This window comes from Ambystoma mexicanum, chromosome 6q (assembly GCF_040938575.1).
Source record: "Ambystoma mexicanum isolate Mex_15411 chromosome 6q, UKY_AmexF1_1, whole genome shotgun sequence".
Classification (NCBI taxonomy): domain Eukaryota; kingdom Metazoa; phylum Chordata; class Amphibia; order Caudata; family Ambystomatidae; genus Ambystoma; species Ambystoma mexicanum.
The window spans coordinates 1051568543-1051593177 of record NC_090937.1 but is presented as its reverse complement, the minus strand read 5'-3'; positions in this window follow the sequence as shown (position 1 = coordinate 1051593177).

Genomic DNA, 24635 nt, shown 5'->3' with positions numbered 1-24635 from the left:
ACCCATGCCCCGTGTCACTCTCCCCCTTTCCCCCCACCCCCGCTCATGCCTCATGTTTCTCCCCTTCCCCCCCAACCCCCCGCTCATGCCCTGTGTCTCTTTCCCCTTCCCCCCACCCCCCGCTCATGCCCTGTGTCTCTCACCCCTTCCCCCAACCCCCGCTCATGCCCCGTGTGTCTCTCCCCTGCCCCGCCAGCCCCGCTCATGCCCCGTGTGTCTCTCCCCTTCCTCCCACCCCCGCTCATGCCCCGTGTGTCTCTCCCCTTCACCCCCACCCCGCGCTCATGCCCCCAGTCATGCCCCGTGTGTCTCTCCCCTTCACCCCAACCCCCGCTCATGCCCGTGTCTCTCTCACCTTCCCCCTACCCCCTGCTCATGCCCTGTGTCTCCCTACTGTTCCCCCACCTCCCTGCTCATGCTCCATGTCTCTCTGCCCTTCCCCAACCCCCGCTCATGCCCCGTGTCTCTCTCCCCCTTCCCCCCACCCCCTGCTCTTGCCCCGTGTCACTCTCCCCTTCTTCCCACCCCCTGCTCATGCCCCGTGTGTCTCCCTACTGTTCCCCCACCCCCCGCTCATGCCCCGTGTCTCTCTCCCCTTCCCCCCACCCATGCCCCGGGTCACTCTCCCCTTTCCCCCCACCCCCGCTCATGCCTCATGTCTCTCCCCTTCCCCCAACCCCCGCTCATGCCCTGTGTCTCTTCCCCTTCCCCCCACCCCCCGCTCATGCCCTGTGTCTCTCACCCCTTCCCCCCAACCCCCCGCTCATGCCCCGTGTGTCTCTCCCCTTCCCCCCACCCCCAGTCATGCCCCCATGTGTCTCTCCCCTTCACCCCAACCCCCGCTCATTCCCGTGTCTCTCTCACCTTCCCCCTACCCCCTGCTCATGCCCTGTGTCTCCCTACTGTTCCCCCACCTCCCTGCTCATGCTCCATGTTCTCTCTGCCCTTCCCCCAACCCCCGCTCATGCCCCGTGTCTCTCTCCCCTTCCCCCCACCCCCTGCTCTTGCCCCGTGTCACTCTCCCCTTCTCCCCACCCCCGCTCATGCCCCGTGTGTCTCTCCCCTTCACCCCCACCCCGCGCTCATGCCCGTGTCTCTCTCCCCTTCCCCCCACCCCCCGCTCATGCCCCGTGTGTCTCTCCCCTCCCCACCAACCCCCGCTACTGCCCCGTGTCTCTCCCCTTCCCCCCACCCCTCGCTCATGCCCCATGTCTCTCTCCCCTTCCCCCCACCCCCGCTCATGCCCCTTGTCTCACCCCTTCCCCCCACCCCCCTCTCATGCCCCGTTTGTCTCTCTCCTTCACCCCCAACCCCCCGCTCATGCCCCATGTCTCCCCTGTTCCCAACCACCCCCGCTCATGACCTGTCTCCCCTGTTACCCTCCACCCTCCACTCATGCCCCGTGTCTCCCTACTGTTCCCCCACCCCCTGCTCAGGCCTTGTGTCTCTCTCCCCTTCCCCCCACCCCCCTGCACAGCCCCGTGTGTCTCTCCCCTTTCCCCCCGCCCCCGCTCATGCCCGTGTCTCCCTCGTGTTACCCCCACCCCTGCGCTTGCCCAGTATCTCCCTTGTGTTACCTCACCCATGCCCTGTCTCCCCTGTTACCCCCCACCCCCGATTATGCCCCGTGTCTCCCTTGTGTTACCCCCCACCCCCCGCTCACGCCCCGTGTCTCTTCCCTCCCCCCACCCCCTGCTCATGCCCTGTGTCTCCCCCTATGCCCCCACCCCCATCCCGTGTGTCTCTCCCCTTCCCCCCACTCCCCGCACATGCCCCGTGAGTCTCTCCCCTTCCCCCCACCCTCGCTCATGCCCCATGTGTCATTCCCCTTCCCCCCACCCCCTGCTCATGCCCCGTGTGTCTCTCCCCTTCCCCTCCACCCCCCGCTCATGCCCCGTGTGTTTCTCCCCTTCCCCCCACCCCCCGCTCACGCCCCGTGTCTCCCTACTATTCCCCCCACCCCCCTGCTCAGGCCATGTGTCTCTCTCCCCTTCCCCCCACCCCCCTGCACATGCCCCGTGTGTCTCTCCCTTTTCCCCCCCACCCCCACTCATACCTGTGTCTCCCTCGTGTTTTCCCCCCACCCCCCCGCTCTTGCCCCGTGTCTCCCTTGTGTTACCCCCACAGCCCCCGCTCATGACCTGTCTCCCCTGTTACCCCCCGCTCATGCCCCGTATCTCCCTTGTGTTACCCCCCACCCTCCACTCATGCCCTGTGGCTCCCCTGTTCCCCCCACCCCCGCTCATGCCCTGTGTCTCCCTCCTATTCCCCCGTCCCCCGCTCATGCCCCGTGTCTCCCCTGTTCCCCCCACTCCCTGCTCATGCCCCATGTTTCCCTCGTGTACCCCCCGCTCATGCCCGTGTCTCCTGTTGCTCCCCCACCCTCCGGTCATGTCCCATGTCTCCCTCCTGTACCCCAAGCCCCCCACCCCCTGCTCATGCCCCGTGTTTCCCTCCTGTACACCCACCCCCTCGCTCATGCCCCGTGTTCCCTCCTGTACCCCACCCCCTGCTCATGCCCCGTGTTTCCCTCGTGTTCCCCGCACCCACCGCTCATGCCCTGTCTTACCCCCCACCACCGCTCATGCCCTGTGTCTCCCTCATGTTACCCCCACCCCGCTCATGCCCCGTGTCTCCCTCATGTTACCCCCCCACCTCCACTCATGCCCCATGTCTCCCTCGTGTTCCCCCCACACCAGGCTCATGCCCCGTGTCTCCTGTCGCCCCCACCCCCCCGCTCATGCCCCATGTCTCCCTCGTGTTCCCCACACCCCTGCTCATGCCCCGTGTCACCCTCCTGTTCCCCCCACCGCTGCTCATGCCTCGTGTTTTCCTCGTGATACCCCCACCCCCTCCCGCTCATGCCCGTGTCCCCCTAGTATGCTCCCCACCACCCACCCATGCCCCGTGTCTCTCTCCTTTCCCCCCACCCCCAGCTCATGCCCAATGTGTGTGCCCTGTTCCCACACCCCTGCTCATGCCCCATGTGTGCCCTGTTCCCCCCACCCCCGCTCATGCCCCATGTGCCCTGTTCCCCCAACCCCCGCTCATGCGCCGTGTCTCCCTTGTGTTACCCCCCACCCCCGCCCTGTGTGTCTCTCCCCTCCCCTCACCCCCGCTCATGCCCTGTGTGTCTCTCCCCTTCCCCCCACCCCCCCCCGCTCATGCCTGTGTCTCTCTCCCCTTCGCCCCCCACCCCCTGCTCATGCCCTGTGTTAGGCAGAAACCTGTGCAGTTCCCTCTGGGACCACTGCAAAAGATTTAAGACTACAGGTGTTGGCAGTAAACCCACTTGGTAGCAGTCTGCACCGCACAGATTCACTGTGGTAGCTGTGGCTGAGCAGTCAGACTTCCCTCAAGAAGAGTTAGGCAGTATACAGAGGATACATAAATAGGTACAGAGGTACAATAGCACAAGCAAACACTGACCAGAGCTAGGTGTCAAAGTATAAACTTATTTATTAAAGGTACACTCATAAATTACACTAGCACATTAGAAAAGATAAGAAAGTCAAACACAGTTACTATTACTCATATGTACATCCCTAATCGTTTGTTGGACAATTCTAAGTTAACACCACTTATTTCCAACCAGAGGTGAGCGCTTAACGTTAGATGGTACTCCAACAAGTATTACCAAAAAGGGAGGGAAAAGGCAGAAATAAAGAGAGCAGTTAGGTAAAACACTTTTCACATAAGGTTGGCAAAGACAGTCAATAGTGGAACCAGGGGAATTAGTTTGGGGCCCGCATTAGAGGGAGCCAGGCGAAAATGTGCCCAAGATCACACAATGTCACAAGTCTTTGCAGGTGAGTAGAAAACGGTTTTACTATGGTTCTGAAAAGTTTAGTTAGGGTGTCCCCGACCTACCCAGGTTCGAGAGCCGAGGGCTAAATCTACCCCGTACAATCGGTGGCAAGGGAGGCCGGGCGGATCACAGTACCTTTAAAAGTGGAAAGATTCCTCCAGCGGTGGTAGTCGTTCCTGGTAGTGGGTGCAAGTCGAGGCGTCGTCCCGAGGAAGAGGTGATCTCGACGGGGAGGAAGCCTGCAGGTCGTTGCACTACCAGGGATGAGGCCAGCCGTGGAGTTCTCCGGTCACAAAGGATTTTTACCCCTCTTTCGCGGTTGAGGTAAAAAGTGGTATCCCGGTTGCCGGGGTGCTTGGCACAGGCAAGGCGGCCACGAGATGCTTCGGGACGGCGAAAAGAAGGCAGCAACTGGTTGTCCCCACCAGTTAAGGGAAGAAGACTCTCCGGCGGGAGATCTCCTCTGTCGTCGGGAAAAGTGGTGAGATGATTCTGCAGGGCTTCACCGGTGGTGTCGTCTTGACAGGTCGGCTCGGCTTCTCCCTCTTCGGCTTCTTAGGTCCTGTTGCGACTTCTGAAGAACCAGTCCCAAAAACCCTGCTTTTATGTAGCAAACCCCCATTCATACAGCCTAGCTGTCACTCAAACATGCTAAGTGGTGAGCGGGGTGGCTCACCACTTGGGCCAATCACACTAGAGTGCGACCTGAGTTGGCAAGGCAACTCGGTCCAGGGTGCCTAACCCCCTCCCACACCCCTTGTGGTACCCAGACAGAATGGCACCACTTTGGAGGGCTTCTGTGCAGAAGCCCGCCAAAAGTGGAACAAAGGCTCGACTCGGGTTCAGGGTTACTGAAGTGAACCTAGACGCCATTTTGGCGGCGAGTTCCGGCAAAAAATCCCAACCGGTGAATTTATATTAAATAAATAAACCGGCGGTATCTTTAACATTGCACCAAAAAGTGGTGCATCAAAAACCAATGGGAAATCCCATTGGGAAATATTCTGGTGGAATATTTCCGTGGTATCCACTGCCACCAGCCAGAACTCGGCGAGGGGGGACGGACAGTACCCCCTCGACAACAGACCAAGGGGCAATCTAATTGCCCCTACCAGTACTTCCACAGTAAGATGGTTTGTACTGGTTAAGTTCCCTAAGTTAAGACTAGTAAAGTCAATTGTAACTTTACAGACCCAGGGAGACAGTAGTCAGTCCCAGGGTGTGGAGTCTATGTTTGGGGGTCTCTAAGACACCCCTGTGCTACTGCACTGAGGGTGCTGTGTAACACACATTCAAAAACCAATGATGGCCTATGGGGAAAATTACCCCCCCAGCCCATAAGCACATAGCAAGTCACAGAGAACACTCTCAAGTCATGTCCAAGAGTGAGGATAAAAGAGTCTCACTCTTGGCAGGAGAAAAAAAATAAACCCCACAAAATCCAGCAAAGCTGCTGGGGGACTCACTAGGTTAGGAAATTCAGCCTAAACAGAGAATTCTTCCTATCACTCGCCCCCCAGACTAAGGGACAGGAGGATTTAATCCACTCCTGGATGAACCTCATACCTCTAGTCGATGACATACATCCTAGAGAGTCCATCAGCATTTTGATGGTGACACCCTGACCTGTGCTCAATGGTGAAATCAAACCCTTGGAGGCAGATTGACCATCTCAATAGTTTTGGATTTTCCCGTTTCATTTGCATTAACCATCTCAAGGGTTGGTGGTCAGTCTGAATGACAAAAGTAGAACCATACAAGTATGGCCTAAACTTCTTCAGTGCCCACACAATAGCAAAGCATTCTCTTTTGATTGTTGCCCACCTTGTTTCAGGATCCTTCAGTTTTCTACTGATGAAGCAAATGGGGTGTTCCCTACCCTTCTCATCCAGTTGGCTAAGAACTGCACCTATACCTACATTGGAAGCATCAGTTTGTACAATGAAAGTTTGGTGGTAGTCAGGAGCTCTGAGTACTGGAGCTTGGCAGAGAGCTTTCTTCAGGTTTTCAAAGGCCTGATTGCATTCCTCAGTCCATTTGACCTTCTTAGGGAATTTTGGAGAGGAGATCACATTCAGAGGAGAAGCTATGGTCCCATAGTTCTCAATGAAATTCCTGTAGTACCCAGTGAGGCCTAAGAAGGCTCTCACCTGGGTCTGAGTAGTAGGTGTTGTCCAATTTTGCACAGCTTCAATCTTGCTGAGCAAAGGCCTTATTTCTCCACCTCCTACCTCATGTCCAAGGTAGACCACTTTACTCTGACCAATTTGGCACTTGCTTGCCTTTATGGTCAGATTGGCCTGCTCAAGAGCCTGCAAAACATGTCCTAAGTGGGTCACATGTTCTGCCCAGGAATGGCTGAAGACTGCAATGTCATCCAAGTATGCCATGCAGAAGTCCTCCATCCCAGCCAGAACTTGGTTCACCATCCTTTGGAATGTTGCAGGTGCATTTTTCAGTCCAAAAGGCATAACCTTGAATTGGTATAGGCCAACTGGGGTAGAAAATGCAGTTTTCTCCTTAGCATGGTCTGTCAGGGCTATTTGCCAATAGCCTGACGTAAGGTCCAGTGTGCTGAGGTACTTGGCTGCACCAAGTTTATCCACCAACTCATCTGTCCTTGACAAAGGGTGGGCATCAGTCTTGGTGACTGCATTAAGAGCTCTATAGTCCACACAGAATCTCAACTCTTTGGATCCTGCCTTTGGTACTAACACCACTGGGCTAGACCATGGACTAGTAGATGGCTCTATTACCCCGAGATCAAGCATCTTCTTGACCTCACCTTTGATGTGGGTTCTGACATGTTCTGACATTCTATATCCTCTGCTTTTGACTGGCAGACAGTCACCAGTGAGTATCTCATGCTGTCCCGAAGGGGTCAAGCCTGGTGAAAGTGAGAACAGGGGGGCAAACTGATTTAACATCGCTTTGCACTCCTCCTGTTGCTCAGGGGTCAGATCTGAAGAGAGATTAACTCCTTCAACCTTTTCGTCCAAAGGTAAGCCTCTCAGGAGGTCAGGTAGAGCGTCACTCTCCTCCTCCTCTTCCGATGAAGCTAGAAGCAATGCTCCTACTTCTGGTCTAGAGACATAGGCTTTGAGGCGGTTGGTGTGGAAGACTCTGGGAGCTTCCCTGGGTTTCCCCAGATCCACCAGATAGTTGACCTCTCCAAGTTTTCCCACAACCTTGAAGGGTCCCATCCATTTGTCTTGCAAGGCCCTCTGCCTTGTTGGGAGCATAACTAGAACTAGCTGGTCTTGAGTAAACTCAACCATGTTAGCCTTCTGATCATGCCAATGTTTGATCAGAGCTTGGCCAGCTTTCAAGTTATCACTTGCTTCTGCCACCATGTGTGACATTCTCCTTCGGAGACCTATCACATAGTCAGTCACTCTGACTGGCTTGGGGGAAGGAGCACTCTCCAACCCCTCCTTAATCAGGCCCAGGGGCCTCTGACGGGATGGCCATAGAGAAGTTCAAAGGGAGAATAACCTACTCCCTCCTGAGGGACTTCCCTATAAGCAAATAGAAGGCATGGCAGTAGAAGGTCCCACTTCTTCTTAAGGGGTTCTTCTAAGGCACCTATCATGCTCTTCATGGTTCTGTTAAATCGTTCTACCAATCCGTTGGTCTGAGGGTGGTAGGCGGTTGAGAACTTGTAGGTAACTCCGCAGGTTTTCCACATGGCTTTCATGTAGTTGGACATAAAATTTGTCCCCCTGTCAGAGATCACCTCCTTAGGAAACCCAACCCTGGTAAAGATACCAAGGAGGGCCTTAGCCACAGCCTGAGCCGTAACAGTCCTCATAGGAATTGCCTCAGGGTACCTAGTAGCATGGTCTACTACAACAAGGATAAACCTGTTGCCTGAGGAGGTTGGGGGATCAAGGGGACCAACAATGTCAATCCCTACCCTCTCAAATGGGACTCCCACAACTGGGAGAGGCACTAAAGGTGCCACATTCTTGGAACCAACCTTACCAGAAGTCTGGCAGGTATGGCAGCTCCTGCAATACCTATCTACTTCAGCCCCCATTTTTGGCCAATAGAAGTAGAGAGAGAGCCTTTCCTTGGTCTTCTTGAAACTCAAGTGACCAGCCAAAGGAATCTCGTGGGCTAGTTGCAAGAACTGTTGTCTGTTCTCTTGGGGCACTACCAGGCGTTGGTATGCTCCAGGTTCAGATTCGGTTGGTTCACTGTAGAGGAGGCCATCTTCCCAGTGTAACCTATACTTCCCAGGCTCTTGCCCATCAGCCTGAGAAGCTGCCTGCTGGCGGAGACCCTCCAGAGTTGGACATTCTCTTTGTCCCTTACGGAAAGCTGTCCTGCTGGGTCCACCTTCTGCCAGTAAAGACTGCAGCTCAGGATGGTCAGCCGGGTCCAGGTCTCCAATAAGTTCTGGACCTCCTTCTAGCTCTTCTTCAGAGTCTAGTTCAACCAAACAGGGTTGTACCTCCCTCTCAGCCTCAGCTGGAGGTGGAGTTACAGGTGTAACTTTGGACAACCTCGGGGAAGTCCTTGTTGGAAGCACTGGAGTGCTTGCTGTAGGTTTTTTTCTAGGAGTCTTGGGTTGCCCCTTTGCTCCGGATCTGGTAGTTACTGCAGTAAGTTGCTCCAGTGGGAGAGGAGTGATTTCTGTCATCATCTCCTGAGATAAACCTCGCAGGGTTTTCGCTCTTGCAGACTTGGTGAGCTCCTGTAACCTTTTACTAGGAGGTCTGGGGGTATGTGACACAACTCCAAGAGCTTTCAGGTCATTTCCCAGCAGAACTCTTCCTGGCACTTCACATTGTATACTGACAGGTATCTTCACAGCCATATCATTACACTGGATGAGGACTGGTAACTGGGGACACATCTGCACAGGCCCTCCAGCTAACTTGGTGAGGCATTTGGGTGCCTTAGCAACATCCTCTGCCTTGAAAAATGATTCATCCACCACAGTTATGCTGGCCCCAGTGTCCCTGATGGCAGGGGTCTCCTGACCATTCACGTGGACACTGTCCTTATAATACTCTTTAGTATTATCTGGGATAGAATTATACACATCTAAATTTTGTTGTTCCCACAACCCCAGAGAGACTAAAGAAACACTGGCTGAGACTCCAGTGGGTTCATCAGCCAGTAGTAGAAAGTTTCCACTTGCCATAGTGACTTCCTCCTCTGGAGCGAAGGCTAAGGAGACAAGTTGGACCCCGGAAGGTTTACCCTTACATCTGGGATCTCCTTTCACATGGTCAGTAGCCTTACAAACATAACAGGCCCCAAAGGTCCTTTGGAATAGGGGCTTGTTCTGACCTCCTTCTGGTTTAGCACCAGAAGGTATACTACTCTGCTGTGGTTTCCCAGTTGGCTTACCCTTATGGTTTTGTTTGGGGCCCTCTTTGGAATTAGGATTATTAGAATTCTCTTTGGAGTCTTTCTTAGGCTGTCTTCCCTCATCCTTCTTCTGAGTTACCCCAGAATCCCTGTGAGTAGCCCTGTTGGCAACCCACAAGTCAGCAGCCTTAGCTAGTTTCCTAGGATCTAATTCCTGTGAATCAGCCAAGTGCTGTCTGAGCTCAGGAGAGCAGGCATCATAAATTGACTCCATCATTACAAGATTTCTCATTCCTTCATAAGTGTTCACCTTGTAACCCTTAATCCATCCCTCTCAGTTTTTCAACCCTTCACACACCCAGGTAGCCCAAGGGGTACCATCATGCTTTTTGAGGCTCCCAAACCTCTTAAGATACTGGGAAGGGGTCTTCCCAAACCTAGCTATCAAAGCTAGTTTCACACATTCATACTCTTTCCTATCCTCCTCCCCCAACTCCATTACCACATCAGTTGCAACAGGGGGAAGCCTAGAGAACAACCAGGTGAGTAACTCATTACCTGTGATGTTCTGGAGCCCATGATTATACTCAAACATAGACAACCAATCCAACACATCCAACTTAGGCTCATACATACCAATCAATTCCTTAGGCATCCGGGGTCTTTTAGGACTGGAACTTCTAGAGGAGCCAGAGAGAGAAGCATTCTCAACAGACAATTTCTTCATTTCTAGCTCATACTTGAGCTTCATTTCCCTTAGCCTTAGTTCTTTGTCAGTTTGAGCATTAAGTTTCTTGTACTCTAATTCAAGTTTCATTTTCTCCTGTTCAAAGTATTGAGGGCTAAATGTGGGACCTGGCAAAGGTCCAGTAGGCACAGCTGGTAGAGCAGACAGAGGCCTAGAGGGACTATCTACAACAGTTTCATCATCCTCTTCTGGTTCTGACCCAAGATCATCAATACCTTGTTCCATATCAAGATCATTGCTGCTTTCTACATTTGCTGGAGTGATAGGTTCCTCTGGACCATCCTCCAGACTTTGGTTTTCTAACAACCTTTCTATTAGCTCTATTTTCTTTCCTTTAGTCATGAGATTCTTATGCTTACAGAGAAGTCTTAGACAATCAGCAGTTTTTGTAGCAAGGGACTCTTGACTATAACTTTCCATAGTAGACAGGTTAAAAATGACTTTTTCTTTCTTGTGCTTAAGTTTTGTGGTTAGTTGCACTAAGGTATCTCAAAAGTACTCTAAAGTGTATACTCAATACTGATCCCACCGCTGTACACCAGTGTTAGGCAGAAACCTGTGCAGTTCCCTCTGGGACCACTGCAAAAGATTTAAGACTACAGGTGTTGGCAGTAAACCCACTTGGTAGCAGTCTGCACCGCACAGATTCACTGTGGTAGCTGTGGCTGAGCAGTCAGACTTCCCTCAAGAAGAGTTAGGCAGTATACAGAGGATACATAAATAGGTACAGAGGTACAATAGCACAAGCAAACACTGACCAGAGCTAGGTGTCAAAGTATAAACTTATTTATTAAAGGTACACTCATAAATTACACTAGCACATTAGAAAAGATAAGAAAGTCAAACACAGTTACTATTACTCATATGTACATCCCTAATCGTTTGTTGGACAATTCTAAGTTAACACCACTTATTTCCAACCAGAGGTGAGCGCTTAACGTTAGATGGTACTCCAACAAGTATTACCAAAAAGGGAGGGAAAAGGCAGAAATAAAGAGAGCAGTTAGGTAAAACACTTTTCACATAAGGTTGGCAAAGACAGTCAATAGTGGAACCAGGGGAATTAGTTCGGGGCCCGCGTTAGAGGGAGCCAGGCGAAAATGTGCCCAAGATCACACAATGTCACAAGTCTTTGCAGGTGAGTAGAAAACGGTTTTACTATGGTTCTGAAAAGTTTAGTTAGGGTGTCCCCGACCTACCCAGGTTCGAGAGCCGATGGCTAAATCTACCCCGTACAATCAGTGGCAAGGGAGGCCGGGCGGATCACAGTACCTTTAAAAGTGGAAAGATTCCTCCATCGGTGGTAGTCGTTCCTGGTAGTGGGTGCAAGTCGAGGCGTCGTCCCGAGGAAGAGGTGATCTCGACGGGGAGGAAGGCTGCAGGTCGTTGCACTACCAGGGATGAGGCCAGCCGTGGAGTTCTCCGGTCACAAAGGATTTTTACCCCTCTTTCGCGGTTGAGGTAAAAAGTGGTATCCCGGTTGCCGGGGTGCTTGGCACAGGCAAGGCGGCCACGAGATGCTTCGGGACGGCGAAAAGAAGGCAGCAACTGGTTGTCCCCACCAGTTAAGGGAAGAAGACTCTCCGGCGGGAGATCTCCTCTGTCGTCGGGAAAAGTGGTGAGACGATTCTGCAGGGCTTCACCGGTGGTGTCGTCTTGACAGGTCGGCTCGGCTTCTCCCTCTTCGGCTTCTTAGGTCCTGTGGCGACTTCTGAAGAACCAGTCCCAAAAACCCTGCTTTTATGTAGCAAACCCCCATTCATACAGCCTCGCTGTCACTCAAACATGCTAAGTGGTGAGCGGGGTGGCTCACCACTTGGGCCAATCACACTAGAGTGCGACCTGAGTTGGCAAGGCAACTCGGTCCAGGGTGCCTAAACTCCCTCCCACACCCCCTGTGGTACCCAGACAGAATGGCACCACTTTGGAGGGCTTCTGTGCAGAAGCCCGACAAAAGTGGAACAAAGGCTCGACTCAGGTTCAGGGTTACTGAAGTGAACCTAGACGCCATTTTGGCGGCGAGTTCCGGCAAAAAATCCCAACCGGTGAATTTATATTAAATAAATAAACCGGCGGTATCTTTAACATTGCACCAAAAAGTGGTGCATCAAAAACCAATGGGAAATCCCATTGGGAAATATTCCGGTGGAATATTTCCGTGGTATCCACTGCCACCAGCCAGAACTCGGCGAGGGGGGACGGGACAGTACCCCCTCGACAACAGACCCAGGGGCAATCTAATTGCCCCTACCAGTACTTCCACAGTAAGATGGTTTGTACTGGTTAAGTTCCTAATTAAGACTAGTAAAGTCAATGGTAACTTTACAGACCCAGGGAGACAGTAGTCAGTCCCAGGGTGTGGAGTCTATGTTTGGGGGTCTCTAAGACACCCCTGTGCTACTGCACTGAGGGTGCTGTGTAACACACATTCAAAAACCAATGATGGCCTATGGGGAAAATTACCCCCCCAGCCCATAAGCACATAGCAAGTCACAGAGAACACTCTCAAGTCATGTCCAAGAGTGAGGATAAAAGAGTCTCACTCTTGGCAGGAGAAAAAAAATAAACCCCACAAAATCCAGCAAAGCTGCTGGGGGACTCACTAGGTTAGGAAATTCAGCCTAAACAGAGAATTCTTCCTAACACCCTGTGTCTCTCTCCCCTTCCCCCCACCCCCTGCTCATGCCCCGTGTCTCTCTCCCCTTCCCCCCACCCCCTGCTCATGCCCAGTGTCTCTCTCCCCTTCCCCCCACCCCCCGCTTATGCCCCGTGTCTCTCTCCCCTTCCCCCAACCCCCTCTCATGCCCTGTGTCTCTCTCCCCTTCCCCCCACCCCCCGCTCATACCCCGTGTCTCTCTCCCCTTCCCCCCACCCCCCCCTCATGCCCTGTGTCTCTCTCTCCCCTCCCCCCCACCCCCTGCTCATGCCCCGTGTCTCTCTCCCCTTCCCCCCGCCCCCCTGCACATGCCCCGTGTGTCTCTCCCCTTTCCCCCCACCCCCGCTCATGCCCATGTCTCCCTCGTGTTACCCCCACCCCCTGCTCTTGCCCAGTGTCTCCCTTGTGTTACCCCCACCCATGCCCTGTCTCCCCTGTTACCCCCACCCCCGATTATGCCCCGTGTCTCCCTTGTGTTACCCCCCACCCCCCGCTCATGCCCCGTGTCTCTCCCCTCCCCCCACCCCCGCTCATGCCCCGTGTCTCCCCCTTTACCCCCACCCCCATCCCATGTGTCTCTCCCCTTCCCCCCACTCCCCGCACATGCCCTGTGAGTCTCTCCCCTTCCCCCCACCCCCGCTTATGCCCCATGTGTCATTCCCCTTCCCCCATCCCCCGCTCATGCCCCGTGTGTCTCTCCCCTTCCCCTCCACCCCCCGCTCATGCCCCGTGTGTTTCTCCCCTTCCCCCCCACCCCCCGCTCACGCCCCGTGTCTCCCTACTGTTCCCCCCACCCCCCTGCTCAGGCCATGTGTCTCTCTCCCCTTCCCCCCACCCCCGCTCATGCCTGTGTCTCCCTCGTGTTACCCCCACACCCCGCTCTTGCCCCGTGTCTCCCTTGTGTTACCCCCCCAGCCCCCGCTCATGACCTGTCTCCCCTGTTACCCCCCGCTCATGCCCCGTGTCTCCCTCGTGTTACCCCCCACCCCCCACTCATGCCCCATGGCTCCCCTGTTCCCCCCACCCCCGCTCATGCCCTGTGTCTCCCTCCTATTCCCCCGTCCGCCGCTCATGCCCCGTGTCTCCCCTGTTCCCCCCACTCCCTGCTCATGCCCCATGTTTCCCTCGTGTACCCCCCGCTCATGCCCGTGTCTCCTGTTGCTCCCCCACCCTCCGGTCATGTCCCATGTCTCCCTCTTGTACCCCAAGCCCCCCACCCCCTGCTCATGCCCCGTGTTTCCCTCCTGTACACCCACCCCCCCACTCATGCCCTGTGTTTCCCTCCTGTACCCCACCCCCTGCTCATGCCCCGTGTTTCCCTCGTGTTCCCCGCACCCACCGCTCATGCCCTGTCTTACGCCCCTACCCCCGCTCATGCCCTGTGTCTCCCTCATGTTACCCCCACCCCGCTCATGCCCCGTTTCTCCATCGTGTTACCCCCCCACCTCCGCTCATGCCCCGTGTCTCCCTCGTGTTCCCCCCACACCCGGCTCATGCCCCGTGTCTCCTGTCGCCCCCACCCCCCGCTCATGCCCCATGTCTCCCTCGTGTTCCCCACACCCCCGCTCATGCCCCGTGTCACCCTCCTGTTCCCCCACCGCTGCTCATGCCTCGTGTTTTCCTCGTGTTACCCCCACCCCCTCCCGCTCACGCCCCGTGTCCCCCTAGTATGCTCCCCACCACCCGCCCATGCCCCGTGTCTCTCTCCTTTCCCCCCACCCCCAGCTCATGCCCAATGTGTGTGCCCTGTTCCCCCACCCCTGCTCATGCCCCATGTGTGCCCTGTTCCCCCCACCCCCGCTCATGCCCCATGTGCCCTGTTCCCCCAACCCCCGCTCATGCGCCGTGTCTCACTTGTGTTACCCCCCACCCCCCGCTCACGCCCTGTGTGTCTCTCCCCTCCCCTCACCCCCCGCTCATGCCCTGTGTGTCTCTCCCCTTCCCCCCACCCCCACCCCCCGCTCATGCCTGTGTCTCTCTCCCCTTCGCCCCCAACCCCTGCTCATGCCCTGTGTCTCTCTCCCCTGCCCACCACCCCCGCTCATGCCCCGTGTCTCTCTCCCCTTCCTCCCACCCCCTGCTCATGCCCAGTGTCTCTCTCCCCTTTCCCCCACCCCCCGCTCATGCCCCGTGCCTCTCTTCCCTTCCCCCGCTCATGCCCCGTGTCTCTCTCCCCTTCCCCCCAACCCCCTCTCATGCCCCGTGTCTCTCTCCCCTTCCCCCCACCCCCCGCTCATGCCCCGTGTCTCTCTCCCCTTCCCCCCACCCCTCGCTCATGCCCTGTGTCTCTCTCTCCCCTTCCCCCCACCCCCCGCTCATGCCCCGTGTCTCTCTCCCCTTTCCCCAACCCCCGCTCATGCCACGTGTGTCTCTATCCCCTCCCCCTCACCCCGCTCATGCCCCGTGTGTCTCTCCATTTCCCCCTACCCCCGTTCATGCCCCGTGTGCCTCTCCCCTTCACCCCCACCCCCCACTCATGCCCGTGTCTCTCGCCCCTTCCCCCCACACCCCAGTCATGTCCTGTGTGTCTCTCCCCTTCACCACCACCCACCGTTCATGCCCGTGTCTCTCTCCCCTTCCCCCCCAGCCTCGCTCATGCCCCGTGTCTCTCTCCCCTTTCCCCCACCCCCTGCTCATGCCCTGTGTCTCTCTCCCCTTCTCCCCACCCCCCGCTCATGCCCCGTGTGTCTCCCCTTCCCCCACTCCCCGCTCATGCCCCGTGTTTCCCTACTTTCCCCCTATCCCCCACTCATGCCCCGTGTGTCTCTCCCCTCCTCACCACCCCCTGCTACTGCCCCGTGTCTCTCCCCTTCCCCCCCACCCCCTGCTCATGCCCCATGTCTCTCTCCCCTTCCCCCCACCTCCGCTCATGCCCCGTGTCTCACCCCTTCCCCCACCCCCACTCATGCCCGGTGTGTCTCTCTCCTTAGCTCATGCCCGGTGTCTCCCCTGTTCCCCACCACCCCCCGCTCATGACCTGTCTCCCCTGTTACCCCCACCCCCCGCTCATGCCCCGTGTCTCCCTCTTGTTACCCCCCACCCCCCGCTCATGCCCCGTGTATCCCTCGTGTTACCCCACCCGAGCTCACACCCCGTGTCTCCCTTGTGTTACCCCCCCACCCCCCGCTCATGCCCCGTGTCTCCTCATGTTACCCCCACCCCCCGCTCATGCCCCGTGTCTCCCTTGTGTTACCCCACACCCATGCCCTGTCTCCCCTGTAACCCCCCACCCCCCGCTCATGCCCCGTGTCTCCCTTGTGTTACCCCCTACCCCCTGCTCATGCCCAGTGTGTCTCTCCCCTCCCCTCACCCCCCGCTAATGCCCCGTGTGTCTCTCCCCTTCCCCCCAACCCCCACCCCCCGCTCATGCCCTTGTCTCTCACCCCTTCCCCCCACCCCCACCCCCACTCATGCCTGTGTCTCTCTCCCCCCCACCCCCTGCTCATGCCCCGTGTCTCTCTCCCCTTTGCACCACCCCCGCTCATGCCCCATGCTCTCTCCCCTTCCCCCCACCCCCCACTCATGCCCCGTGTCTCTCTCCTCTTCCCCCCACCCCCCCGCTCATGCCCCGTGTCTCTCTCCCCTTCCCCGCACCCCCACTCATGCCCCGTGTCTCTCTCCCCTTCCCCCCACCCTCGCTCATGCCTCATGTCTCTCCCCTTCCCCCAACCCCCGCTCATGCCCCATGTCTCTCTCCCCTTCCCCCACCCCCCGCTCATGCCCCGTGTCTCTCTCCCCTTTCCCCCCACCCCCCGCTCATGTCCTGTGTCTCTCTCCCCTTCCCCCAACCCCCGCTCATGCCCCGTGTGTCTCTCCCCTTCCCCGCCAGCCCAGCTCATGCCCCGCTCATGCCCCGTGTGTCTCTCCCCTTCCCCCCCACCCATGCCCCGTGTCTCTCTCCCCTTCCCCCACCCCCCGCTTATGCCCCGTGTCTCTCTCCCCTTTCCCCCCACCCCCCGCTCATGTCCTGTGTCTCTCTCCCCTTCCCCAACCCCCGCTCATGCCCCGTGTGTCTCTCCCCTTCCCAGCCAGCCCAGCTCATGCCCCGCTCATGCCCCGTGTGTCTCTCCCCTTACCCCCACCCATGCCCCGTGTGTCTCTCCCCTTCACCCCCAGCCCCCGCTCATGCCCGTGTCTCTCTCCCCTTCCCCCCACCCCCCAGTCATGCCCCGTGTGTCTCTCCCCTTCACCCCACACCCGCTCATGCCCCGTGTTTCCCTCGTGTTACCCCCCACCCCCCGCTCATGCCCCGTGTCTCCCTTGTGTTCCCCCCACCCCCTGCTCATGCCCCTTGTCTTTCTCCTTTCCCCCACCCCTGTTCATGCCCCGTGTGTGCCCTATTCCCCCACCCCCTGCTCATGCCCCGTTCCCCCACCCTCGCTCATGCCCCGTGTATGCCCTATTCCCCACCCCCTGCCCCATGTGTGCCCTGTTCCCCCACCGCCCACTCATGCCCCGTGTGTCCCCTGTTCCCCCCACCCCCGCTCATGCCCTTTGTGTGCCCTCCTTTCCCCCCTCCCCCGCTCATGCCCCATGTGTCTCCCCCCTTCCCCCCACCCCCCGCACATGCACCGTGTGTCTCTCCCCTTCCCCCCGAACCCCCGCTCATGCCCCGTGTGTCTCTCCCCTTCCCCCCACCCCCCTGCTCATGCCCCATGTGTCTCTCCCCTTTCCCCCTTCCCCCACACCCCGCTCACGCCCTGTGTGACTCCCCTGTTCCCCCCCACCCCCCGCTCACGCCCTGTGTGACTCCCCTGTCCCCCCCCACCCCCTGCTCATGCCCCGTGTCTCCTCTGTTCCCCACCAACCCCCCGCTCATGCCCCATGTTTCCCTGGTGTATGCCCCCACTCATGCCCCGTGTCTCCTGTTGCCCCCCCACCCTCCGGTCATGTCCCGTGTCTCCCTCCTGTACCCCACACCCCCGCTCATGCCCCGTGTTTCCCTCCTGTACCACCACGCCCCGCTCATGCCCCGTGTTTCCCTCCTGTACCCCCACGCCCCGCTCATGCCCCGTGTTTCCCTCATGCTCCTGTCATGATCTCTGCTTCCAAAAGGTCAGGGTTTTCCCAACTCCCTTGGAAGCAGATTCATAACCCAGGTTCCGAGTGCCAACCAGTCCCAATTGGGACCTTTTGGACCCAGTCCTGGCGCCAGTGGCACCAGGCTCATAAATATGCCCAGTCCCAGCGCTGGAAGCGCCGGGCTCATAATGCTTGGGTGGACTTACCTGCAGCAGACCATGCTGCTTACTTGCCTGCCAGTTGAGCCTCTGGTCCTCTTCTGTTTGGAACTACTTTTCCTGTTGGGTGGGGCAGGAGCCACTCCCTAGGTTCAGAACACTGGAACTCTTCTGGAAAGCAGGAACTCTTTTCTTACCTAGGCGTGGCTGTGGAAGGAGACATCTAAGCACTACAGGAGGCTATTTAAACCACACCCGATGGATGAATCTTGCTTTGTGTTATTCTGCATCCTCTGCAGCAGAACGCTCATCGTGTCTTCTGCATCTGATCCTGGGCCTAAGGAAAAAGGCTTACCATCCTGAATCCAGTCTTCAGCAACACCTATAAAGACAAGAAAGAACAGGTTAGCATTACGGTCTTCAGTGACAGCTCTTCACTTACCTGGGCCATCGGCTGTCACCAACGCCTCGCGCTGCATTCTGAAAGACAAAGGCTTACCTACTCTTTGTGCGCTCCGGAGGTCTTCACTCTGCATTCCGGCATCTGAAAGACAAAAGTTTACCAACTCTTCGCACACTCCGGAGGCCTTCGGCGCTGCATCCCGCATCTGAAAGACAAAACAAGGTGCGTTTAAAGACATTGGGGAACTTTAATACTCACGTGCCATTACTCCTTTCCACATCTAACCCAGTGGGTATTCCGACACCCTGCAGCCGCTCCGAACTTGTACCTGCAAAATAAAAAGACAGTTAGAGCGCATCATGAAGCAGGCAACAAGCGCTTACTTACGTGCTTCCAGGCGCTTCTATTCATCACACGGCTCCATCTTCAACTCACTTCAGCCCGTCATCCACCATCGCCGGAACCCTGTAAAACAAGAGACATCATTACTAAAGACTTTAAAGACATTAGAATTACTCGAAACTTACCGTTCGTGCAGTAAACGACGGACAGCAGTCCTCTGAAGTCAAGAGGCCTGCTCCCCTTATCCAGTGAAGGAACTGGTTACAGCACCCTGCCCCGAGGCAGATGGAGAGCACGGCGTTCACTTACCTAAGGTGAGAGCGTTAACCTTCGGGGTTCTACAGGAGAAGAGAAAGGGAAGAAGAGAGAGACATTCAATAACCCAGTTCATTAATCCCATATTTTCTATCTGCAGACATCTTACCCTTCGAGTCAAACATACAGTGCACAGAGGTCCAGCCCAAAGAGCCAGCTGAGTGTTACACATCACCTTTGAAGATACTGTATACGCCCAGTCAAGACCAGCGCCTCTACGGGAATCAGGTGAGCGTTACAGAACGCAAAGCCTACCACAAAACTCCCGTCCAGGCGCTATGGAAACCTCGGATACCGACCAACTAGCCCAGTTACTTGGGGAACTAAGGGCAGAAGTGCATGCAGCCCGTCAGGAAACGAACGTTCTAAGAAGGGAACTGATTATTTCCAAGGAGCGAACAGCTGATCTCGGTAGACAATTGCTACAGTCACAAGCCGGACAGACCCCGTTACCCGCATCTGGGGTAAATCTTCCTTCTACATCCTCTATGAATCCAGTGCAGATCAACCTACCTGGGAATGTACCTCTGGCTCCGCCCGAACGATTTTCTGGTGACCCAAAGAGGTTTGCAGTATTTATCAATCAGTGCCGGTTGCATTTCTTATGCCGGCCAGCAGCCTTTCCAACTGATCAAGCTAAAGTAGCTTTCGTGCTTTCGTACCTTAGTGGCAATGCGGCAGACTGGTCGATCCCTCTAGTAAATCAAGATGATCCGGTCCTCCATGATTTTCAAGCTTTTCAGCTCAGTATGGAAAAACTGTTCGCAAGACATTCACAGGGGCAGGCCTTGGACAATGAGCTTCTTTCGTTGCGACAAGGTAATCAAGACCTTTTGGCTTATGTTGCATCTTTCAACAGACTGATAGTGGAAACTCAATGGCCTGAGGACAAAAGGATTACGCTGTTTTATAGAGGTCTACGTGGAGAGCTCAAAGATGTGTTAGCCCAAGTAGTGAATCCCCCACAAGATTGTTCGGACTATATAGACTTAGTCGTTCAAATAGATCACAGACTGCAGAACAGGAAGGCCGATCGTTCCAAGTTTGATGCTCGAGTATTTTCCAAACCGCCAACTCCTTCCAAAGGAGTAGACTCCGGGGAACCCATGCAAATAGGGGGTCTGAAAGGTCCTCTAACACAAAAGGAGCGGGAAAGGAGAAAACAATTGCAATTATGCCTCTATTGCGGAAACTCAGGGCACTTTCTTCGAGACTGTCCGGTGAAACCTGCTAAGAAGGCAGTAGGAGCTGCAGTTACCAAAGTTACAAACTCTGAGCAGGGAAACGACCTCGCCCGACAAGAATAGAGGTCCTCTTGCCGAGCGTGAAAACCAGTTCCGTGACCTCGCATTTCGTGATACCTATGGTCCTCATTAGCCCTGATAATCCGGATCGATTACATGCAATTGAAGCTTACGTCGACAGCGGTGCCATCGGCAATTATGTGGATCATGAAATGGTTTTGAGGATGAATCTAACTCTTTGTCCCAAGGCTGTAAAGGACGTCATTACTACGGTGGATGGTACGGAGATAGCCTCCAGGCCAGTAACGCATACCACTCAAGAAGTGACGCTAATAAGTCAAGATGGACACCATGAGAAGATTGTGTTCGATGTGATCAAGGCCCCTCAGTTTCAGATTATTCTAGGAATACCTTGGTTAGAGAAACACAATCCTCTGATCGATTGGCGAGCAAGAACCGTCCAGTTTCCAGAATGTGTCTCTACTTGTCACCCTCCACCTGGTGCTGCACTGGCAGCAATTTCTTCAGAGACTCCCCAGTTACCTCCCGAATACCTAGAATACCAAGATGTTTTCCGGAAGGATCAGGCTAACTCTCTACCTCCTCATAGGTCTTATGACTGCCAGATAGACCTGATACCTGGATCTACTCCTCCTTGTAGTAGAATTTATGCCCTCACCGAGCCTGAGAACCTTCACCTTCGACAATACCTGGATCAATACCTGGCAAATGGGTTTATTCGTCCTTCCAAGTCCCCTGCTTCTTCAGCTTTGTTCTTCGTTCCAAAAAAGGAAGGAGACCTTAGAACTTGTATAGATTATCGCTCCCTGAACCAGATCACCGTTAAGAATAGATATCCATTACCTTTGATCCCTGAACTCCTGGACCAAGTCAGAAAAGCATGCATATATACAAAGCTGGATCTTAGAGGAGCTTACCACTTGGTACGAGTAAAAGAGGGCGATGAATGGAAGACGGCCTTCCGCACCAAGTATGGGCTATTTGAATATCAGGTCATGCCCTTCGGACTTTGCAATGCCCCGGCCGCCTTTCAATATTTTATGAACGATGTCCTCAGAGAGCTCATAGATGTGTGTGTTGTTGTTTACATTGACGACATCCTCGTTTATTCTTCATCGGAATCTGAACATCGGAAACACGTGAAAATGGTCCTCGAAAGATTGCGTCAACACAAACTTTTCGCTAAGTTGGAAAAATGTGTTTTCAACGTGACTGAAGTTGAATTCTTGGGATTCATATTATCACCTGGCGGAGTGCGTATGGATTCAAAGAAGGTCGATGCAGTTCTCAAATGGCCATCACCATCCTCCGCAAAAGGTGTGCAAAGCATGTTAGGCTTCGCTAACTTTTACCGCAGGTTTATCCCCGAATTCTCTCGAATAGTCCAGCCCATCACTGCCTTGTTAAAGAAAAACAAACGTTTTGAATGGTCTACCGAGGCGGAACAAGCTTTCCAGGATTTGAAGACTAAATTTATCTCTGCACCAATCTTAAAACACCCTCGCCCCGAACTCCCCTACATCGTGGAAACTGATGCTTCAAGCCTTGCCCTGGGGGCAGTTCTATCACAAAAGGACCCGGTAACCAATCAGTTGCATCCCGTGGCATTTTGGTCCCGCAAATTCTCGCCTCCTGAAATCAATTACACGATTACTGACAAGGAACTTCTGGCTATCAAGTCTGCCTTTAAGGCTTGGCAGCATTATCTGCTGGGGGCCCGACACACCGTTACTGTGATTACGGATCACCGAAACCTGCAATATTTGAAAACCGCAAAAGCCCAATCCTCTAGACAACTCCGTTGGGCATTATTCTTTGCCGAGTTTGACTTCATAATTACCTATCGACCTGGTACAAAAAACGGTAAAGCTGATGCCCTTTCTCGGATGGGAGTGGAAGAACACTTGATCAACCCTAAACCTGTACCAATCATTCCCGAACAAAGAATTCTGGGTGTAATCGCCACACAATCCATAGAGGAAGTTAAGGATAAAGCCAGGCAACTTGTAACTCCAGCAGACATACAGAATTGGCATCTGCAAGGAAAGGACTTTGCAGTAAAGGACAACTTATTGTATTTCCAAGAACGATTATACCTACCCAGCACAGATTTACAGAAAGAAGTAATCTCTTGTTATCACGATTCTTTAATGGAAGGACATCCCAGTATAGCCAAGACCTCAGAAAAGATCAAGCGCTACTTCTGGTGGCCGTCTTGGAAAAAAGATATCAGAGACTTTATAATGTCCTGTGGAGTATGCGCCCAAAACAAGAGTCAAAAGGAAAGACCAGCAGGCCTCTTACGCCCTATTGACATCCCACCTCGCCCTTGGCATACGCTTTCTATGGACTTCATCACCGATCTACCTCCATGCTCCGGATACAATACGATTCTAGTAATCGTGGACTTATTCTCCAAGATGGCGCATTTCATTCCGCTCAAAGGCTTGCCAACAGCAGCAACTCTGGCCCGAGAATTTCTCGAAAACATCGTCCGACTGCACGGTTTTCCTTCAGTTCTAATTTCGGATCGAGGTAGTCAATTTATTTCTCATTTTTGGCGAAGTTGCTGTCGGTCGGCTCAAATTGATGTGAGACTATCGACCAGTCACCACCCTCAGACCGACGGACAAACCGAGAGGACCAATCAAACTCTGGAACAGTATTTACGCTGCATGCTGCAACAAACTGAAAAAACTTGGAAAGACATCCTTTGGATAGCCGAATATGCCTACAATAACTCTGTCCATTCGGGAACTGGGAAAACCCCGTTTTTTCTTTTGTACGGCAGTCACCCTCGAACCTCGGAGTTGGATCCCCTCCAAGATCTTGAAACACCAGCAGTAGACTACTTGCATTCTACAATCACCCAAGCCTTTAAGGAAGCTGTTTCTCACCTTCAAAGGGCTAAAGAACAATACAAGAAAGGAGCAGATCAACATCGGAAGGAAGCCCCTCAATATCGAATAGGGGATCAAGTCTGGTTATCCACCAAATATCTACCTCTAAAAGGGCCACGCACATTCAACCCAAGATACCTTGGTCCCTATTCCATCACTACCATAGTAAACCCAGTAGCGGTCAAGTTGGACTTGCCCCCGCACATGAAGATACATCCGGTCTTCCACGTCTCTCTATTAAAACCCGTGCAACCTCAAACCCGACTAACTAAATCTCCAAAACCTATCCTAGTTGATGGGGAACTCGAGTTTGAAGTCAAAGGCATTCTGGACTCCAAGATCTAAACTATTTTACCTAATTGACTGGAAAGGCTACGGCCCCCAACAGAGATCCTGGGAACCTGCTGAATATGTCCACGCGCCTCGCCTAATCAAAAGATTTCACCGAACATTTCCTGATAAGCCAAAACCCCCAGAGAAGCCCGGTTTGGGAGGGGCCTTGAGGGGGGGTACTGTCATGATCTCTGTTTCCAAAGGTCAGGGTTTTCCCAACTCCCTTGGAAGCAGATTCATAACCCAGGTTCCGAGTGCCAACCAGTCCCAATTGGGACCTTTTGGACCCAGTCCTGGCGCCAGTGGCACCAGGCTCATAAATATACCCAGTCCCAGCGCTGGAAGCGCCGGGCTCATAATGCTTGGGTGGACTTACCTGCAGCAGACCATGCTGCTTACTTGCCTGCCAGTTGAGCCTCTGATCCTCTTCTGTTTGGAACTACTTTTCCTGTTGGGTGGGGCAGGAGCCACTCCCTAGGTTCAGAACACTGGAACTCTTCTGGAAAGCAGGAACTCTTTTCTTACCTAGGCGTGGCTGTGGAAGGAGACACCTAAGCACTACAGGAGGCTATTTAAACCAAACCCGATGGATGAATCTTGCTTTGTGTTATTCTGCATCCTCTGCAGCAGAACGCTCATCGTGTCTTCTGCATCTGATCCTGGGCCTAAGGAAAAAGGCTTACCATCCTGAATCCAGTCTTCAGCAACACCTATAAAGACAAGAAAGAACAGGTTAGCATTACGGTCTTCAGTGACAGCTCTTCACTTACCTGGGCCATCGGCTGTCACCAACGCCTCGCGCTGCATTCTGAAAGACAAAGGCTTACCTACTCTTTGTGCGCTCCGGAGGTCTTCACTCTGCATTCCGGCATCTGAAAGACAAAAGTTTACCAACTCTTCGCACGCTCCGGAGGCCTTCGGCGCTGCATCCCGCATCTGAAAGACAAAACAAGGTGCGTTTAAAGACATTGGGGAACTTTAATACTCACGTGCCATTACTGCTTTCCACATCTAACCCAGTGGGTATTCCGGCACCCTGCAGCCGCTCCGAACTTGTACCTGCAAAATAAAAAGACAGTTAGAGCGCATCGTGAAGCAGGAACAAGCGCTTACTTACGTGCTTCCAGGCGCTTCTATTCATCACACGGGCTCCATCTTCAACTCACTTCAGCCCGTCATCCACCATCGCCGGAACCCTGCAAAACAAGAGACATCATTACTAAAGACTTTAAAGACATTAGAATTACTCGAAACTTACCGTTCGTGCAGTAAACGACGGACAGCAGTCCTCTGAAGTCAAGAGGCCTGCTCCCCTTATCCAGTGAAGAAAATGGTTACAGCACCCTGCCCCGAGGCAGATGGA